Source organism: Mus pahari, chromosome 5, assembly GCF_900095145.1.
Source record: "Mus pahari chromosome 5, PAHARI_EIJ_v1.1, whole genome shotgun sequence".
Lineage (NCBI taxonomy): Eukaryota > Metazoa > Chordata > Mammalia > Rodentia > Muridae > Mus > Mus pahari.
In genome coordinates, this window is record NC_034594.1 from 132708608 (window position 1) to 132729710 (window position 21103).

General features: G+C 41.8%; 1 protein-coding gene across 3 annotated transcripts in view; it reads left to right on the plus strand.

The window, feature by feature from the left end:
- The window catches only part of Tnr (tenascin R), a 406193-nt gene that overhangs the window by 291826 nt on the left and 93264 nt on the right, over window positions 1-21103 (plus strand). Inside the window, exon 1 of one of the 3 annotated variants that reach the window (XM_029538976.1) lies at window positions 16259-16315. The exons of the other annotated variants lie outside the window; for them this stretch is intronic. The gene's annotated coding sequence lies outside the window, so the exon portion shown is untranslated. Of the gene's footprint in view, window positions 1-16258; window positions 16316-21103 lie in introns of those variants that run through there. 3 annotated transcript variants of the gene reach the window in all.

The following is a 21103-nucleotide window of genomic DNA, read 5'->3' on the forward strand; positions in this document are numbered from 1 at the left end:
TCGCTTGCTGAATTCCCACTGCCTCCGTTTTAGGAATTTTTTTTTTTAAGCCTTAACTTGTTTGTTTTGTTTTGTTTTGTTTTTTGTTTTGTCTTGCTTTTTTTTTTCCCCCTCAGGAATGTGATGGACTATTATGGAAGAATAGAGGGTGAGTTCTCCAGAAAGGGAGAACAGAGCATGGCTGGACCCAGACAGTCTTAGGAACTAGACTGCTGCAGTGTTTTCCCTAAGCAGCTGAGGAAACCTGGAGGCTCCCTCTGCTACGCACCACTCCAGTAGACCTGAATTCCCACAGTCTTTAAATTGATGTAATTTTAAAACTATGGACACAGTGTGCACAGTGTGCAAATATCCATTGTGCATGTGTGTGGGAGGGTGGGGGGTATATAGGGGGTGTGTCTATTGGATAAACCTAATAAGATGAGGACTGAGAACTAACCACTTGGTCATGTAAAAGTCATGAGTGACTTCAGAACAGAGGAAAATAGATGGTAGAGAGCTGAGAGGATATGCATTCCCTCAAAGCTGAGGGTGACCTAGATTAGTTCATAAGCAGTTCAACATAAGAATGAGGTTACATTTTCCAGAAAATGTGAAGATAAATAACCCTAATGTCAAGTCACTTCCCAAAGCTTCAGTTCTCTAACTTACCATCCTGTGTTAATGCCAGTCATGTCTGAGGCACAATGCTAACTGCTGGAGGCACGGAAACAGCACAAAGATGAGTAAATTACATGTGATTTACTCATTTGGGGGCAGAGGTAGGGCTAAGTTGGTAGGGGGCTAGTCATCGTTTGCATGAAGGCCTAGGTTTGATCTCTCCCACCGTATAAACCAGGCGTAGTGGCATATGATGCCCATGGTTCTAACACTCTGGTGGTTAAGCAAGGGAGATCACAAATTCAAGATTATCTTTGGCCACATAGCAAGTTCAAAGTCAGTCTGGGCTGCATGAGAGCCTGACTTTAGATAGATAGATAGATGGATGGATAGATAGATAGATAGATAGATAGATAGATAGATAGATAGATAGATAGATAGATGAATGAGAGAGGGGGAGCGGCAGACAGACAGACAGAGAAGAGAACCCATTGTCTACTTGACAGGATTTGGGTCACCCAGAAGGCACATACACCTCTGATGATATCTGTAGGGGAGTTCCAGAGATACTTAACTCAGGATAGAAACCCTACACTGAATGTGAACACCATTCAACTGCCCCAAGCTCTTGCCATCTTAGCTCTTGGTCCCATACCTTCCTTGCCCCACACTGTGAGCCAGAGGAAGTCCTTTCTTAAGTTGCTTTTGTCAAATAATGCATCATAGCAATAAGCACCAGTAGAACACACACAGTCACCTTCATCCTCAGATGAGTTCTTTGAGAAATAAGAATAACCACAAGAGGGATTCTGCCGCTAACTCATCTTCCAGCCAACTTTCTTCCCAAGCCATATCCTCTTCCTCCCCATCAGAGACTTGGCTTTTCTTGGAAAGCAGACCTTTTACTTGAATACTAGGTCTACCATCCCTTTGCCTACTCAGGCCCTCAATCCAGTGAAAATTCTTGTGGATCTGTTTTTCTCTGCTCTAAAGTCATTCATGATTTCCACACTGCCAAGCCCAGTGATCAGTTAGTTCTCAGAGGCCCATCCTATTGGATCTGTTTACAGCTCTTAATGCAAATGGATTCCCCATCCTCTTTCAATTGTCATTTACTTGACATTGGAATCTAATCTCTAGATTCTCCTCTCAACTTCAGCAGGTGCCTCTTATTCTTCTTTACTAGTTCCTCCTCACCCATCAAATCTCTAAGCTTTGGTATGCCAAGGAAGATGCCCTTAAGATTCCAAAGCAAGTGAAGAAGTATAAGCAATGTGCTAACTGCTGGGGAAATAGCAGTAAGGTTACAGTTTTATAGTTCAGCAGGGGATGCCAGGAAGCAGCTATAATGTGAGAGGAATGGAGTTTGATGTTGGTCAACTCTCCTCCATGGCTCAATGGATGGTGGCTGGGAGGCACAGGGGTATAGATGAGAGATTCACTAGAGGCAGGAGATAATCCATTACTTGGTCTAAGAAAAGAACCTAACTTTCCAGGATCTGTTGTCACCCCACATGTTACCATCATAAAAGGTGGGGCTCATCTGCAATCTTTGCATCTACAAGATACTCTGCCTCATGCCTGTTATCAAAAAAAAAATGGATGTGCCTTACCCTCTGAACTCCCGGAACCTTCCTTGGGAAACCAGCATGTTGCTGGATTTTGAATAAGTAATCTGGTTACCTCTTGAGTGCTTCACATGCTGGTTCTCTGGGACCACATACTGAGACGCTTAGAAAATTTAACAGAAGGCAGATGGCAAATGCCACAGGGCCTCATACAACCAAAAAAATAAATTAATTAATTAAGTAAGTAAGTAAAAAAAAATAAAATAAAATAAACAAACAAAGGAGAAAACAAAACAAAACAAAACAGCAGTCCTTTGAGGATCCGCGTTCCTAGAGCAGACAGAGAACTGGTCACTTCTCCTGCCCTTTGAATGGCCTTAATGGAACAGCTAAGGTCTTGGTGATCCAACAGATGCTCTTGAAGTTTATAGATTAGATTGCCCCACATTTCTTCATTCTGAATATTCTTTGAGCTTATTACATTGGCTCAGAATGAACACTCTAAATTTAGACCCAAACTCTTCTGTGTTTCCAAGGGAACTGTAAATTACTTTGTGAACGTACATACAACACAGCCAGCAAAATCTGTTTGATGAAGCCTTCCCTTACACTCGGTGTCAAAGGCGTCTCATAAATTGTTGCCTTGCCTAGACTCCTGGACAGTAGCTGACAGCCCAGACAGATTGCCTTTGCTTTTCCATACACCATGTCTACAGAAGACTCTGAGTCTGGGGCTCTCAGCTTCTACAGCTCACAGGCCCCCAAAGTCCCACATGGAGCTTGCAAGGGGATGTAGGATGCAGAAGAGAGTAAAAAAATGCTTCATTGCTTATGATGTGCAATCTTACATGTCAGAGCTCAGGCACCCCTCAAAGTTACACATTTGCCTTGATAACAAAAAAAAAAAAAATGGAAGAATGAATGGCAAAGAAGGAATAATGAAGTCTGTGAAGTATTTTTTTATGAGGTTAACGATCACTTGGCACTGAATTCTCTTTCACAGAAAGCAGAAATAGCAGCATACTGTACAATATTGAAATTTACTTATTTCTCATGCAAAGAAGTCAAGACATATCCAGGCTGGCATTGGTTTCGTGGACACACAGTATTATTGTGATTCCAGGCTCTTCCTTCCTTCTCTCCAGTCTTCTTGGTGTGTAATTTCCACTTGCAAGTCCTCTGGGAGTCCAAGATGGCTCCTATAGCTCCGGGCATCACGCTCATGACACCAGCCAACAACAGGAGGAAGGAGAGCAGAAGGGCTAAGTGGGTGCAAATTTCATCTGGTCCACTCCCTATAAGTGCAACTTACTCAAATTCTCACCCATACTGTTGTCCCTGACTTGATCACCTGTCCACACCTAAGAAGACATAGTGCAGCCAATGAATGTCCCCACATGTTTTGTGTGAATGCCACAAGGAAAGGTGGGAATGAGTCTAGCTAGCATCCTTGACTCCAATTATGCTGCACTCAAGTGAGGAACAGAGAACCCATATCATAACTGTATAATATAACATAATCTATCGTTATCATTTTAAAAAGTAAATGATGATGGTAGCGAACACAGGAGATGTGGCCCCTAAAAAATGGTAAAGAAGAAAGGACATAGGAGAAAAAGAGAATGAAGACAAGGAGAAAAGATTAATGAAGGGTGGAAAGGACAATGCGGAAATGAGAAAAAAAAGGAGAAAGAAAGAAAAAGCTACATAAAATAGGAAAGAAAGTATTTCTGAGATGCCTTGGGTTACTCAATATGTCAGAGACTTCCTTACGAATGATATTTGCTATGTGGGTGACTTTGCTTTCTTTTTCAGGGCTGTTTTTGTTTGTTTGTTTGTTTTCTTTTGTTTTGATTTGTTTTTCCCTGGGCTTTCCCAGCTGTGGGGTTCCCTGTTTCTTATACATTAAAAATATCCCAACTCCTTCTCCTGTACTGCCTAGGAAAAGGGATCCCTATTCCTCTCTCTTTGAGCCTCCTTGATATCAGCTTTCACCAGATCAATACTCAGAGACCTTTACCATAAATAAGGTCAGGTGTGTCCCAAATGTGGACATGACTGCCAAGTGGCGTGACTCCTTCCAGAACAGCCTCTGAAACAGTATTCCCTGTGCTATGCCCTCCACCTATGACACACAGCTCGTGCTTTAAGACACCCCATCAGCAAGCTCAGTCTCTCTCCATCTCTTCACATAGGGCTCTCCACTTCTTACCCATGATTACATCTTAGATCTTGCCAGTTATAGCAATAATATTTCCAGCCTTGTTGAAGACACCGCCGCCATCTGTAGCTTTCAGAAAGAGCAAGAGAATAGTGGTTTTCTCTGTGAGAGCCAGGAGTAGCCAGTCTCCTTTCTAGTTCCCTATGGAGTCATCACCTGTTCCAGAAGCAAGTATCTGTTTCCCTCAGCTTTGTGTCCTGGATTTTAGGAAACAGAAAATCACCACGGTGGCCACCACTGTCCTATGTGACTCTGCCAGAGCATTGGTTCCTCCTCTTGTGCCTAGAATCTGACTCCACTACAAAAGAATCTACAACCAGAGGAAGTTGTCCTAGCTGTGTGGAGGGAAAGATGCTGTACTGGTTGGTTTTTGTCAAGTTGACACAAACCTAGACATACCTAGAAAGAAGAAAACTTAATTGCAAAAATGCCTCCATAAGATTAGCTGTAGGCAAGCCTGTAGGGCATTTTCTTCATTAATGATTAATGTGGGAGGGCCAAATAAACTATTTCTTCCCCAAGTTGTTCTAGGTCATAGTATTTGGTAGCAGCAATAGAAACCAAACTAAGACAGATGGCCACTCCTAATGAGATGATTTTTATTCTGGACCTTCCTAGAACCTATACTACTGAAGCATTGCAAGTTCAACCCTCCACAGTAGGGAGAGAAGAGAGAATAAAGAGTGTGCTTGGGATCTAAGCTCATGTAGAATAACCTGTATTCTCCAATCCGTTTTACATTATCATAACCATTGCTCTCTGCACAGGATAGGAAACTAGTAATTCTTGTTAAACCCAGAAAATCATGTCTATTATTTCTCAGCACCACACATCTGAGATGCAAACCTAAATGGCCTTTAAAATACCAAACCTGTACCAAAAACAGCATCCAAGGCAGAGCTTCAGATTCTGAGGTTTCTCCCAGTTGATTTTCTCCTCCCCAAAGGTCCATTTGATGCAGTCTCTAAAAGAAAGGCAGTTGGGAGAATGTCCATGCTAAATGTCATGCAAATGAGTATACAGGATGTAGGCCTTATGGGAACTTCACTCTTGAAATAGCTACTCCGATGAGAAAAAGTAGATGATGAGGTTAAACACTTCCCCTAGTCCACATACATACCTGCAAAATAAGGATTCTCAAATTGGACCCCAGAGAGACTTCAAAATGCTGAGTGGAATTAAAATGAAATTTCTCCTCTTACAAAACATTATTTTTTTGTGGCAAGATATGAAAGCAACTTTTATTCTCGTATCTATTTTTTCTCTAGCAGCATTTCATTGAGCCTTCTTCACTAGATGGTAGATATAAAGAAACTTTATCCAAAGACAATGAAAAGGAATGAGAGAAAAATATTTGAAGGATTTGGGGTGTAAAAAACATAGCATTCTTCAGCACCAGTCAACATAGAAAAGGGATGGCTATGTTCTACAGGAGGGCAAACACGGGGCCACTACATCACTACAACAGGACTATAATACTCTCAGTTCTCCAGCTAAGACTCTTAACTTCCTAACACAATCCCTACACACTATTCTCTAATTCCATGATTTGAAGTCTGTCTCCACTGTAGAATCCCATTCTTAAGCCCATTTCACAGATGAAGAACCGAAGCAAAAGAAATCACCCGACTAGCAGCTGCTGTGTTCAGGGTTCATGGCAATCCAAATCTTGAATCTACTCAGTTAATCACTATGTGATCGTCGCCTCCCATTCTCTGCCTACATTCATTATCTGTTTCCTCATCTGCATATATATCCTAAATCTACCCTTACATCTATATCTACCTTGCTGATTTATAGAGCATGTTTGTATAGTAGGGACTCTGATATTTTCTATAAAGAAATTTATTTGAATTCTGTTGATTTATCAGATTCTCAAATTTACTGGCCACAAGGAAGCCCCTTCAAGCACTTACTTTATTTTTGTTTGTTTACCTAGTTTCAATTAAGAACTAGTGATCTAGAGGGTTCCAAAGCATCATGAAAAATAAGTTCTGGGGACTTAACTTTGAAAACTGAAGGGTAGGACTTAACAAAAGCCCAGGTTCAGCTTTCTGTTTTAATTTTACCAGTGTAAATGGAGATCACTGAAAATCTAGAGCAGGGTTGTTCATTTCCCAGGTGTAAAATGAGTGTAAAGTAAGCTGGTAAGAAGTATGAAGAACAATACATTCTGTCTTTGGATAACCAATTAGATGCTTAAATAACTAATGATGAATGATAGAAGAGTCGAATCAAGACTAACCGAAGAGTGTTGTGAGCATTTCCACACATGTGAAATGCAGAGGATGATGGAAGGAAAAGCTTGAAATCCTGACAGGAGAGACTTGTGTTTGAATTACATTTTCAACAACAGCTTTAAGTTTATCTCCTGTTATATGACCACCGTGTGACGTTGCGCCTGGTGAGTGTTCAGAAACTATTTGCTGATTTAAGCAAATGTACAATCTTGAGCAATTTATGTAACCACCTGGAGCCTTAGTTTTCTCAATATAAAACAATGATGATAGTAACAATGTCAACTTGCAGGGCTGCTCAGAAAATTAAACCAGATGATGTATTCGTGAGCAAGTTTTAATTTTAAAGGCTGGTGTAAATATCAGCTGCTAGTCTTGCCATCATCAACAATAATAATCTTAGCAACATTTGAAACACAGCCACACTCGGTCCATCAATCCTCTTAATCATGTCTCCAGTATTTGCACAGAGAATAGGGGATGCTGGCCAGCATGGGCATGCAGGAATGCATGAGCTATTCCACAATGCAGAACGAGGTCACAGAAAGACTAACAAAAAAGAGGCAACCCCTGACCAAATTAAGCTCCTAGTAGTGAGGATGAGACACCCTCAAGAATCCGTCAGAGAGTCAGTGAGACTGATCATGGAGTAAAGGCGCCTGCCACCAAGACTGAAGACCTTAGTTTGATCCCCAGGGTCCATATAGTGGAAAGAGAGAACTGACTCCTGCAGTTTGCTCTCTGGCCTCCTCAAGCATGTTGTGGCATAAGCATAGACTCATACACACACACACACACACACACACACACACACACACACACACACACACACACACACACACACACACACACACACACACACACACACACACTACAATTTTTCAAATTTTCAATGCCAACACATTGATTTACTACTGGAACACAATTACTGCCTAAAAGTTTCTGCTCCCTTACACATCTTGAGGTTTACTTATAAAGGAAGAATGCCATCTTCTTAGTATTCCCTATGCTCACCCCCAAAGACACCCAGGTAGATAAATAGGGCACTTACTAGTAAGCATACACTCCAGTCCAAAGTTTATTCTTCTACAATGCATTTTTTGATGCTGAGGCAGAGTTGCCTAGAAATTTCAGCTTAAAGAAAGAAAGAAAGAAAGAAAGAAAGAAAGAAAGAAAGAAAGAAAGAAAGAAAGAAAGAAAGAAAGAAAGAAAGAAAGAAAGAAAATAGAAAAGGAAAAAAAAGAAAAAGAATTTTAAAAAAGGAAAGAGAAAACTGTCAGTACCTCATACCATGATCATAGAAAACACCATAATACATGCTTGGCTCATCTTCCCAAAGCGTCTGCTATAGCCACCCTAATTCATAACCCAGCCCTGCAGGGCTATTGGACACTTAAGGTATGACACGTCCTTGCTCTAAGTGAGTAAGAAACCTGCCAAAAGACAGAACGGCAACAAAAGAAAAATACCACACTGGTCATTTTTATGTGTACTCAGTACCAAAAGATTTTATTTTAACTAAATAATATTTTAGCAGTGCAAAATATATTACCAAAATGAATTGTACATGTTCATTTTTACCCACTAACTTTGGATTCTAGAGAACTGAAAGTTGCACCTGTGACTCACATTCAGTGGTCTGCACTATATGTTTATTGGACAACATTCTTCTAAAGATTTTAAGATTGTATGATATATCCAAGAACCACAAAATCAATTTAGTGGATTAAAATTTGTATTTTAAAAGGACAGGATAAACAGAAGGAAATTGAATTATGAAATTTAGTTAAGGTAAAACTTGTTCTATGAAATTTTGGTTTCAATTAATAATTTATATGTACATATACATATATATTATTTATATGTCAGGTATTACAGAGATGTTAGTACATTACTAAGAAAGTACATTTTTACAGCCACTAGAGCAAAGGTGTTTGAACATAGATTTTCTAAATTATCTGTGGTGAGTCAAGGCTTCCTTACATCATCAGTACATTCTCACATAACCCAAAGGGCTATGGTTTGTGTCTGACGAGGGGGATTTAAATAAAAGCCAGGCTAATGCTGTAGCTTTCAAGTTCAGCCCACAGAAACGATCCCACTTTCCCCGGGCTTGCACTAAATACCAGCAGAGCTGCTCTTTATGGTGTTTTAATCCATCTATGAGTCACAGAATTACAGAGACTACATACAGCACGAACATCCAACCTAGGCAAGTACCTACTGCAGCCCTGGTAGATGAATCACTGAGCCAACACGGCATCCCATGATCAAGTTGCCCAGCAAGCATCTCATAAGCAAATTAGACCATCAGTTACTGATTCTATACATGGAGATGTTTTTACTGGTTCTATACATGGAGATGTTCTTACTGGTTTTATACATGGAGATGTTTTTACTGGTTCTATACATGGAGATGTTTTTCTTCCTTCAGCTCATAGCATTCTTCTGCAGACTATTCTCAACTTCACAGCTCCAAATTCCCTGTCCCTTGGGGTAATTATATTTTTTAAAAAATGAGGTGGCTGTACCTTTCTGGAAGCCGAGTCTCACAAATCACAGCAGGCTCCCAAAACAGCTTCCTTTGGGGGGACAAAGGCCCTGTTTGTGGTTGGCGTAGGATGTAGGACCCAGCAGCACTCTGCTAATCCATGAATAAATAACTCCTGCTCTACAGGAGAAGACGCTGGGGTCATCTAAGACAATGGTCTTGACCTTACCCTGTTAATGCAAGGCCGCAGAAGTCATGGCCTCCTGGATTGAGACACTCACTTGCCCTCAATAAAAAGTTAAAGAGTAGGGCCTTCTGTTTCTAGGCACAAGTCTGCACTGACCATGAATAAATGCTAGACTACAAGTTCGTGTGCAGAGGCAGTAGACAATCCATGGGGAGAAGGAAGATGAACAGGGCACATTGCTCCTAGCTGCCATCATTGTCACTGGGAGACATTTTCCTAGTTTGGAAGGACACTTCCTCAGGAACTGAATTACAGGTTTTCCCCAAAGTTAATTCTGTTCCCATGCTCATGAATGACCCAAGATGTTTATATTGAGCTTGCCTGTAAGCAAAAGCTCATTCAAGCCTGGGTCCCACAAAGCATCTGAAGGGACCCTGCCAGATGGTCTCCCCTATTTTTAAGAGTGCATATTTTATGGTGGTCCCTGTGTAAATGTTTAAAATATCCATTATGTATTAAATGCTTGAAATAAACATGTGAATTAACTGCTAAAATGATAAGTGAGAATCCAAAAATAGATCATTTGCATACAACTATGCAGTCAGTACATTTTTAACTAGACTTCAAGCTTATACAATCCCCAAGCCTCAAGCTACAGCAGTATCTTGTCTCTTCAAGTAGTTTTTATTTAAATATTTTCAAATTTTTTCTTTTCTAATTAAAATAAAATTATAGCATTCCCCTCTTTTCTTTCCTCCCTCCAGGTTCTCCCATGTACCCCATTTTCTTCCTCTCAAATTCATTGCTACTTTTTCTTTGTTATTGTTACATATATGTACTTGTGTGTGTGTAAACATGTGCACCCAAATATGTATAAATACAACCTTCTTTGTCTGTTTAGTGTATGTATGTAAATAATTATATGTATATTATTTCTTGGCTGATCACTTTTTGCTGGATAACCAATTAGGGGGCTCATCTCTGGGGAAGACTATTCCCTGCCCCCCTCAGGAGCCATTTGTAGCTTGTATTCTTTGTCTAGTGCTGGAAGCCTATGAGATTTCTGTCTCCCATGTTAGCAGGAGTTGATGTAGACACATTATTTGTGGATAGGCTTCCAATAATTACCTGCTTTCTGCATTTTGACCAGTTTTGGTTTTCTTTAATGATATCTTTGTTGCAAAGAGAAGCTTCCTTGATGAAGGGTAAGAGCTACAATTATCTGTGGGCATCAGGATGAATATTGGTGATGGTGGGTTCTCCATAGATCCTAAGATCTATGGCAATACTAACCCTGGTAGTTGGCTGGGTTTCCAGTACTAAGCATGGTTCCCCCACCTTGGCACAGCCTTAAGACTATTTAGACAACTTTTGGGTACCACCAAGATATGAGTACCACTATTGCACCTATAAGGTTATTGTAGCATTCTGGTCATTACTTTGGTCCACAGGTGTCATAGCTAAGTAGAACTGTTGCTTGCTTCCCTCCCTTGACACCTTGCACAGCACCTTTTGGCACTATGAAAGCTAGTCCTCAGAGAGAAGGCTTTCAGGCCAAATCCAGCTCAGACCTGCAGAGTCCTGTGTCCAAAGTAAATGGTGTCTTCAGCAATAGAGGCTTGCCTTCTGGGAGGGTGAATTAAGGCAACAGAAATAGTCTATATTATTGGGGAGTCTCTTGGACACCTCTGAACTCAAAAGGGGGATTCTCATAACTGGTATTGTGGGTTTTGTTACATAGCTGATCACTCTTGGGGGGGGGGGGGAATATTGTCAGCCCAAGTGCTGAGCATTCTAAAATCAGATCTTAGAAAATGCTTAAACAAGCCTGAGCCCTGGGGTATGCTTATAGCATGTAGGGTGAGAATGTTCTTAGAATGTCTCTAGGAGATCAGAATCCATCCTGTCCTGGATGCAGGGAAGCTAGAAGATGGATACATTACTTCCAGAGCTCTTGGGTTTAACTTACCCTCTGGGGTCTTGGAAAGGGCATCTGTTGCTTGATCTCTAACTACTCGAAGATCTTTCTGAGCACACCTTCCATCCTAATGAGCAGTTCCTGCCTCACTTAGACATACTCCACTCTTTCTAACTCCTTTCAAATCATCCATTCTTCTCTGTGAAACCAATGGTCCAAGGTGGAGGATGGGAACCCAGGGACTTTCTCCCTTCCTTTCCACTGGCTGTACCTGCAGTTGTTTCCATTGCTGCTTCTGTAGACCCTCAGGCCCCCCTGCCCAAGGACACTACTACTCAGGTTGATGGGAAAGGACAGTCCAAAGAGAACATGCTTTATCTTCTACAGGGCTTTCTCTAACATACCTGATACATTATTTTGATTGGACCTACATATTGGGTTATATAGCACAGCTATGGGTTTGACAAAATTCCATATATATTTATCTCAATAAGGAGAAATGTAGAAAAGCTTGTTACTCTACCAATATATATCAAAACTTTGCAACTTTCACAAGTGTGTATGTGTGTGTGTGTGTGTGTGTGTGTGTGTGTGTGTGTGTGTGTGTGTATGTGCACTTGCATGTGTGCTNCAGGTGTGTGTGTGAACTTTCACAAGTGTGTATGTGTGTGTGTGTGTGTGTGTGTGTGTGTGTGTGTGTGTGTGTGTATGTGCACTTGCATGTGTGCTGCCAAACAGGGAAAATGGAAAAATCATTCTCTTGAAGAGATCTGTGTAGCTCTCCACTGCTGTCTCATCAGCCCTAACTTCTGTCTGATTTTGCTGGGTGCTCAGCTCAGCGTGGCTACTGATGTAAACCAAGGTCAGACTTAAGCCTGCCTTCCAATCCTGCCTTAGCCCAGCATCACTAGGCAACGGTTCCCTAAAGACACTAACCCCAAAGAATTTGCTAGTTTAAACTATCAATTGGCAAGAGGCACAATTTCAGTTGTGGAGATAAACACAGTAAAAGATACAAAGAAATATACTCCATGACTTTGACTGGACTAGGAAACTAAAACTACAACCATCCTTATTGTGTTGTTATTCCACAATGAATACTTACTGCTTTTCTAATCAGGTTTTCCCTTTACATAATCACACTGATTCGACGTTATGCCATTGGTGCCAGGATTCTGACTCCCAAGGCCTACAGTGTTTACTGGCATGCACATACCTTGAACCCCTTGACTTGTAGTGTTCCTACACTGGTTGCCTTGGGGCCATACCTCTTCTTTGAGTTCTGATTCAGCTCTCATCTGACTCTGTGAGTATTAATTTATCCCGGCATCACCTTGGATTTGCTACATTGTGCTCTCACGCCATTTTCTGTTGTTCTAGAATATTCAAGATGAGAATAAAAGTTTACTTGGCCAACAGTGATGGTGGCTAGGAAGTCCAAGAGCAGGGATCAGGTATCTGCTGGCATTTGCTGCGAGCCTCTTGCTGCATTGTCACACAGCCGTCTCAGGGAGTATGTTAGCTCCATCCCTCTTCCACTTCTTAAAAAGACAACCACTGCCGTTATGGGAGGCTGACCCTCATGGCCTCATCTAACACTAAAACCTCCCAAAGCCCTACTTCCATGCTAATGTGGGAATTAAGTTTCCAAAGTGTGAACTGTAGGCGATCACATTCAAACCACAGCACATTATCCTCCTCAGTCCTGCCTAGGACTGCACTCTCATCCAGGTCAGGGCCAACCTGTGGCATAGAACCCTGATGCTTCCCTCTAAGGCTTCACAGGTAACTGCTATACCTGAGTGAGTAGCTTTAACTCCTGGTGCTTTATGGCTTCTTAAAGTCTCATTTCAGGGATCAGAGAGCCCAAGAACAACCAATGAATAATTTAGGAATCTTTGGAATCCCTAAGGGATTGTGGCCTTGATCTATACTCTAATGGGTCCCACTGAGAAAGGAGAGTTGGCTGTTCCTGGGGGTTGTCAATCATCTGCATGAAACCATGTTCTTTCACTTATGGGTCAGGAAGCACAACCACAAGTGGCACCAAGGGATTTGTCACACAAAGTTACCCAAGTATCCTCAACCCTCCTCAGTGCAATGATTAATTTAGCAGAGAGATGACTCACTGTTCTCCAATGCTGGTGCTGAGAGAAGGAGGAGGAAAAATGACTCCACAGCTGGATGTCCCAGAATGAACCTCTGATGTGCGAATCAATGGAGAACACCTGCTCTTTCATTTTTATCTGTTAACAGTTGATCTCACCTTACAATCAATTGCACACCACACCTTAGTCCGTGTAATAAAATACTTCCATATGCATTTGACTCCCCATAAAGTCAGCCCCACTTCACGGATAAACAAACTGAGATTCAAAATTGTCACTTCATGCCCAAGCTCATGTATGAAAATGACAGAAGACACAGACACTGGGTCCCCAAAGCACAGGGTCCTGTCCATCAGACAATCTCCCTCCAAAGACTCCCTGAGATGGCCCCTTGGAGGGACCCATCCATAGTCATCTAGCAGACAATAGCCTCCATCACATCCAAGGGCAAAGAAGACAGCTCACTCCTTCATTTCTGAGAAGCAAGTAAATCTATGGGAGACTGACAGGGTTGAGTCATCAAAGAAACAAGCCTTTCAGTGAAGATGGACCTCTGATGGGTAAAGACAATTATGAGATGTGGGCAGTCTGGCAGTTGCCAAGGTCAGTCATAAGCCACAGTGCAGCAGGCAGCAGCAATCAAAACAGAAGGAAGGGTGGAAGACCTGTAATCCTGGAGCTCTCAGCAGAAAGCCTGGATCCAGGTCTGTAGGGCATGCCTCACTCAAAGAGTGCCGACGGCTAGCAAGACAGTGTGTCCTGGTCCTCTAAGGTTACTCACACCCCAGAGCATCCTTCCCCAAACCCTTGTATCAGGGCAGAGAGGAGCATTTAAGAAACTTGAGAATCAGGAAAGACATATTGGTGAGGATAGGTGGGATACCCCAGTAGGTAAGTCTGACGGAAACTATACCATGTGCACTGTGTAGAAGAGAGTGGGTAAGGGGATAATATATCAGACTTAAGGCACTGTGCCAGATGCTGGTATAAAAGATAACCTCATTTATTGCCCTGCCCTCTAGGGAACTTTTCTTCAGGGGAAATGAACAACTCTGCAGATAGCTGCTTTGAGAAGTGTAATAACAAGTTCCGCTGGAGTTCAGAAAGGGAAATGATTGTCACATTTAAAATATATATATTAGAAGACTGCTTCCTAGCCCACAGGAGCATCACTTAAGACTTAAAGACTTTGGAGTAAGGTGTTGGAATCTTGGTACCTGTGTCTGAGGGTTTTGTGATTTCTATAGGCAAATCATTTAACCTCCCTGTACCTCCATTATTTTGCAGCTGTTAAATTGGGACAATAAAATGGTTTATGCAATTGCTGTGGTAATTAAATGATCAAGTATATAAAGACCTTTAAGACAACCTGATATGTGCCTACACTATGCATGTGTCAGTCAAAGTCCTCCCTCATCCCCATAGGTTCTTTCTGGGTGTTGCAGGATGGTAGAATGCACAGGCTTTGAATCCCACAATTCTGTCTGATAGGTTTTCCTGGAAAGTGATGAAGATTTTCCCTTCTCAAATCAAATGCAAAGCCAGCTACCACTCTGAGGGCTTCAGTCTTCTAGGCGAAGCCCAGTGATTTTATTATTTTAGCGAAAAGCAATAAATATTTATTGCCAACTTAATACTGTAGATTTGTCTTGCAAATAAAAAGTTTGGATTATTTGTAGATCTAGACGAATGGGGGTATAATATTCCAGAATAATCCAAAGAAATATCACTGCCTATTTCCTAATTCTCTTCAAATACAAGTCCCCGATAAACAAGGCATAGAGAATTGTCAGAATCGTTTTGGGAAATAACTCACCTACCCTGGGCTTTCCACTTAGAGAATCAAGCGGATTCCTTGCTCAGCAGAGGCTGGGGGGTGGGGTGGGAGGAATGCTAGGCTAATGATTTCCCAGCGGGAGGCCTGTTTGACAATGCAAACAAGGATCAAAAGGATAGCTTTTTCCTTAACAAACTCCCAAGAAGGAACCACGGTTTGAGTTGTTGCTAGGGAAATCTGCAAGCCTCCGAGGGCATAGTTCTCCAATCTGTTTTTGTTTGTTTGTTTGTTTTTTGAGACAGGGTTTCTCTGGTTGTCCTGGAGCTCACTCTGTAGACCACGCTGGCCTTGAACTCAGAAATCCACCTGCCTTTGGCCTCCCGAGTGCTGGGATTAAAGGCATGCACCACCACGCCCAGCTATAGTTCTCCAATCTGGAACATAAGTGTTGAGTAAATTCCTTAGAGAGAAGAGAATACAAGGTTGCCCTCTGCTCAAGGAGATGTACTTGGGCCTAGCTGGTTAAGCCTCTCTCAGTGCACCACCAGGGCTGGGATTTAGAGTCCACATTGATGAGCCTTCTTCCCATCCCTGACCGAGCCCCCTGTCCATTCAAGCACCAAAGTGTCCTGACATCAGAGACAATGCAGTCTGAAGTTGTGTTTTGTTTTGTTTTTGAGTGTTTTTAATGTAGAAGATATTTTCTTGCAGAGACATAAAACCAAATTATGATTGTGGGCTTTTTTTTTTCTTGTTTTGGTTTTTGTTTTTGTTTTTAATGTCACGATATTTTTCTAGTCAACCTGTGAGGTAAATGACTTCATAAAAGACAGGGACTACATTTCTTTTCAGAGAGTGAATTTATAAGAAATAGCAGAGATTGCCTTCAGAAAGCAAGGTGTCTTTGGAGGTAGTTTCATGACTTGCTATTCATAGGAATAGTTCTGCTTTACTCAGCTGTGAGGAGGAACAGAGCACTTCTGCCATGCCTGTAGAAGAACCAACCAAATTGATGTGTATGAAAACATCTTGAAAATTTGTAAGGAGCTCCACTAATGCCAGGTGTTCTTCTCTGACTCATCTGAATGATTTTTCAAGGGGCGAAAGTAGAAAGATCAATGTGAGAGAAAATGTTGGGACCTTTTACTGCCCATGAATCTTGCGCTCTGCTACGACAGGAAGCCACACGGAACCATGTCCACTGTTAGGTTAGTTGAAGGCTGTTGTTAAAATGAAAATGTCATTGTTATTTATGGTTTAAGGCCTACCTCTTTCCAAACAGGTTTTCAGAAGGCATTAATTTATTGCCAGTATACCCTGTCTGCTATTACTTTGACATTTGACTAACAGAATAAGGGAGGAACCATGGGGGAAAAATGAATTTTTTTAGCAGAGCAGAGTGAGGAACAAACATCTAGGTTTAAAAATCTTTCTCAGGAGGCCAAGTGCCTTCATGGAAAGGCAGAGACAAGCTCTGGCTATCCATGGCCAATTACGGAGGGCACTGTATACAGGTCTGTGGCTGACAGAGCTGAGCTGCTACCATCTGTAAGTTCCCGAAGGGAAAAGGGGGCTGAGCCAGAAATCATGGGAACAGTCCTGTAGAGAGGAGCACCGTACCAATCATCTAAGGGTACAGCCAGCTCTTGGAGGCCTCCCTGAAGAAGGAACAGAGACCTTCCCACCCTCTTCACTGAGTTCTTGCTGGGCAAGGCTCCCTCCCTCTTGGCTGGATAGGAAACTCTGGGAAAAGGAAGGAGAGGGTATAAAGGAGAAGAGATGCTATGGGTGAGCAACAGAAGATCTCTAGTACTGTAGAGAGGAATCGGGTATAGTAACGTATGCTGAGAGCAAAGGCTGGGAAGAGAGGCGAAGACTGGGTAAAGGTACTTGAACATCAAGTTATTCCAGTAGAAGTCCCAATGTGCTAGAAGCTTCTACAGCCCTGAGGTGAGCAGTTTTTGAACCCTATTTTATTACACATGACCTCTCTGAGCCCTCTGGACATCCCTTACTTACCAAGGTCACAGTGGCCCTACTATGCTCAGAACCCACTCCGTACTGTCTGTTTTTAACTTGTCAGCCAGGTGGTTCCTCATCACTAAATGGTCAGTTCTTGTCTTTGTTCAGATCAAACACATTTAAAAGCCCAATGTTGTACAATACATATCCTGGACTTAATGCTTAATAACAATAGCATTTGAATTCCTCAGGTGCCCCTTCTTAACAATGAGGATGTGCTGTACCTTCATGAAAACCAAAATGCTTTTTATGCAAAAGTTAGTGGGAGAAAAGAAATTCAGGTACCCTGAAAAACCATGCCCTAAAATGATGGAGAAAGCTAATCTGAACTTTACAAGTTAAGGAACTACAATTTTAAGAACCCCCCCCCTTTTTTTTTCCAATTTGGAATTTATCTTTGGGACCAATTATAAGTACAAATGTCACTGGATTTCTTAATCATGCCAGACTCTAGAAAAAAAAAAAAAAAGCCAGTGATTCATCAGGCCCACAGACACAGAGAAAACCCATTTATTTACTGATTATCTTAGAGTTAATTTATTTTTGTTAGCTCTTACAAATTGTACAAAAGGGTTCCATCAGTACACTTCATGTTTATATATAACTTGATTATATCATCCCTGGTTACACTTTCTCATCCCTGGTATCTCCATTTTCCTTCCTTTTCCATGTCCCTGGTCGTAATCCCTTTAGTTCCACATTCTGTTCCCTCCATCTACTGCATAGGAGAGAACACATGAAATACTTGTCTCTGTGACACTGACTTAGCTCACTAAACCTGATGATCTCCATTTCCATTCATTTTCCTACAAATGGCACGATTTCATTCTTTGTATGGCTGAGTAAACCTCCAGGAAAATTTCGGAAGATACCAACCAAGATAATCTGACATCTGAGTAACCCTTCACCTCTGTAAAGAGACACCCCAAACATCCCATAACCCAAGAAACCATGAGTATTGTCTTCCTTATTCTCTGCACCGCTCATTTCGTCTCTTTCATTTGCCCCTCCTCTCAAAATGTTTAGTACTCTTCAAGCCTCAGTTCAAAGGTCACCTTTCCTGTTGACCTTTCTATAGTCTTATAGTGAGTCAGAAGCTGCTGTCTGCTGAATTTCTAGAAGAATTTTCTGTGACTCTGACATGGTACTCACCATGATCTGCTGTTTATCCTTGCCCAACACGTCTCTAACTGGCCCCTAGCATCTCAGATGGATCCTAGCGCAGTTCCTAGTGTGCAACCAGCCTATAACTAAATTTAATTAAGCAAGTTGTGTGCTATACACCACTACTTTCAGAGCTTCTTCATATTTCAAGTAGAAAATGATTATGTTATTTCATGCACTAGAAGACATACTTCACCTGCTTGTAGTCTCTGGGTCAGTATGGTGCTATTTCATGCTCTAAAAGGCATAATTTACACAATGAAGTCAATAACTCCCATAGACCACTACAGCCAAACTTTAATAAGTTGCCACTGCCAACATTCAACTCATCTGAAGAAACTAATAACGAGCCAAAGTGAATATAATTATTTGGTTCCTGCTAGAAAGATTACCTCCAATATAGCTATGCCATATAATTGGAAACAGCATGAATTTGATATGTGAGGTTGTCATTGTATAGTTTTCTAGCAGATGAATTTGTGTGCTGTTCTGGATACTGGCAAATATCATTTTTTAAAGGTACCTTCTCCTAAGATTTGTTTTCTAAAGAGTTTGCTGTCATAAAAATCAAGCAATAAGTTCCTATAGTTACATTTATACTTATTAAGAGCTGCAATCCCAGACTGGCCTTCAAGACCCTCTAGTCTATACACACGAGACTCTGGAAACATCATTAATGAATGGCTGGCCCCTTTTCTGATAGGCACACAGGCACTGGATTTTAAGCCTTCATGAAGAAAGAAACGGATCCCTTTGGAGGCCAGATGTCCTTACGTCTAGTTTTTTCTGCTTACACTACCATTTTGTCCCATATGCTTCACCATCATCTACAACACTTACATCTGGACTGAGACCCTGCTGTTTCCTGAAGCTGTCTCCCACACTGATCTCTACTTGCTCTGGGATACTTGCAAAACTTAAAATGAATGATCTTCAGTTTACTACACTGAAATAAAGTACCTCATCTTGTTCCTCAGGTTCATGTATCTGGTCACTTCAACTAGATTATAAGTTCCATGAGACCAGAGATCATGTCTTATATTCTAAAGCCACCATTCAATTTGTTTTGAAAGAAATCTTGGACAGGAATCAGAAGCCATAAGTTTTGGATGCAAGCTGGCTAGCCATCTTTCTTGAAATAGACCTTTCTTTGCAGTTTGTTAAATGGAGAGAAGAGAGAGATGAAAGGTGATGTGGGTCTTCAAGAAGAATAATTGAACAGCAAACGGTGACATGCTGTTCTCCAAGCTGAAGAAACACAGATGAAAAAATAGTCATTAATGATGGAGAAAGGTCAGGATCTTGGAAGTATGTTTGACCAAGATGGTTAGGATTAATTAGCAATCCATTATTTATGCCCCACCCATTTCTAAAGGATGAGGGCAACTGATGTGGGAGGGAGGCTGCACCTCTGGTACTCAATTAAGAGCCAACCTACTCTTCAGTTGGCTCTAATGTGGGTAACTGTGCAAAGCACCCACAGACTTAAACCTTACCTATAAAATAGGAATAGTCCTATTAGCTGCTGTGAGCATCAAATGGGGCCATATATAATATAGAATTTTCAGTTGCTCTACAGATGTTAAGAATTCTCCAGTGTCTACAAAATTGGACAAATTCTTTCCTAAATAGGATATCTTAAAAAAAAAATCACAAAAACCCTGAGATCATACATTATAAAATTTTGCAGCTGAAATTACCAGGCAAAATTTTCTGTCTTGCCATGGTGGCCAGAACGAAATGTGTCCACAGTAATAGATTTTGCCCTGCCCTGCCATTTGTGTTTTGAAGTTGGGGTTCAGACCTGGATAACCTCCCCATCACTTGCACTTCCAGTCTGGAGGTTTTGATCACTCTCTGTATCATTCCCTTGATTGCTATTCAAGACCCCATTTCTTTCAGATGAAGAAGTAACTGCTCCAGAAGGTCCAGGGCAATTAGTGTTCTCCCAGATAGTACAAGATGGAGCCAGAGGACAAGAGCAGCAGCCATAATCCCCTCCCAGACACTGAAATACCTGTAATCCATGCTGACATGAAGCCCAGAACATCCAGGGCTCTAGACACGTGACAACAGATGAAAGGTGGATCCATTAGACATTGAACCAAAGACTCTTCCAACAGATTCCCACATGCGGGGGGGCATCAAAGTGCCCTTTATTAGGGGCACTGGGCAGCCAGCCCCAGTGGGTGGTAACACCCCAGCCAGGCCCAGTGTATCGTCTTACCCCATCCATAGTCCTGTCAGCTCCCAGCCAGCCACGGAGGCCTGTCTGCTGGGAGTTTTCTGCCCTCAGGTTCTTTTCAGAAATCTGACAGGCCCAATAAATGCCCAGTGCTGATGGAGACAGCCAGTTCTGCCTTCTCCCAACAGCCCAGCACTGTCTCCACTGACACAATGGGGCCGGCTGTAATCACATTACACCCTCGTCTTTCATAATTACCCTCTTTCCCTGAGTGACAGAGCATCCCAGTGGCAGAGCGGGAACTATTTTTAAGCTAATTCTAACTTACAGGGGGAAAAAAAAAACACAAGAAGTATCTTTTTCCCACAGATATGCTACTGGTTTATAAATCATCCCTAGGGACTAAGCAGATACTAAGGTTGGCAGAAGTAACTCTAAACAGAACACTGGCTATCCACCCCCAGGGGAATGCCCTTTCCCTGTCTACCTAACACCTACATACTCATTCTCTCCTGTTTTCACCCTGAGGTCCCTCTGCTACTCCCCAATATCTCTGAGCCAGCGAGCGAGCGAGCGAGCGAGCGAGAGAGAGAGACAGAGAGAGACAGAGACAGAGAGACAGAGA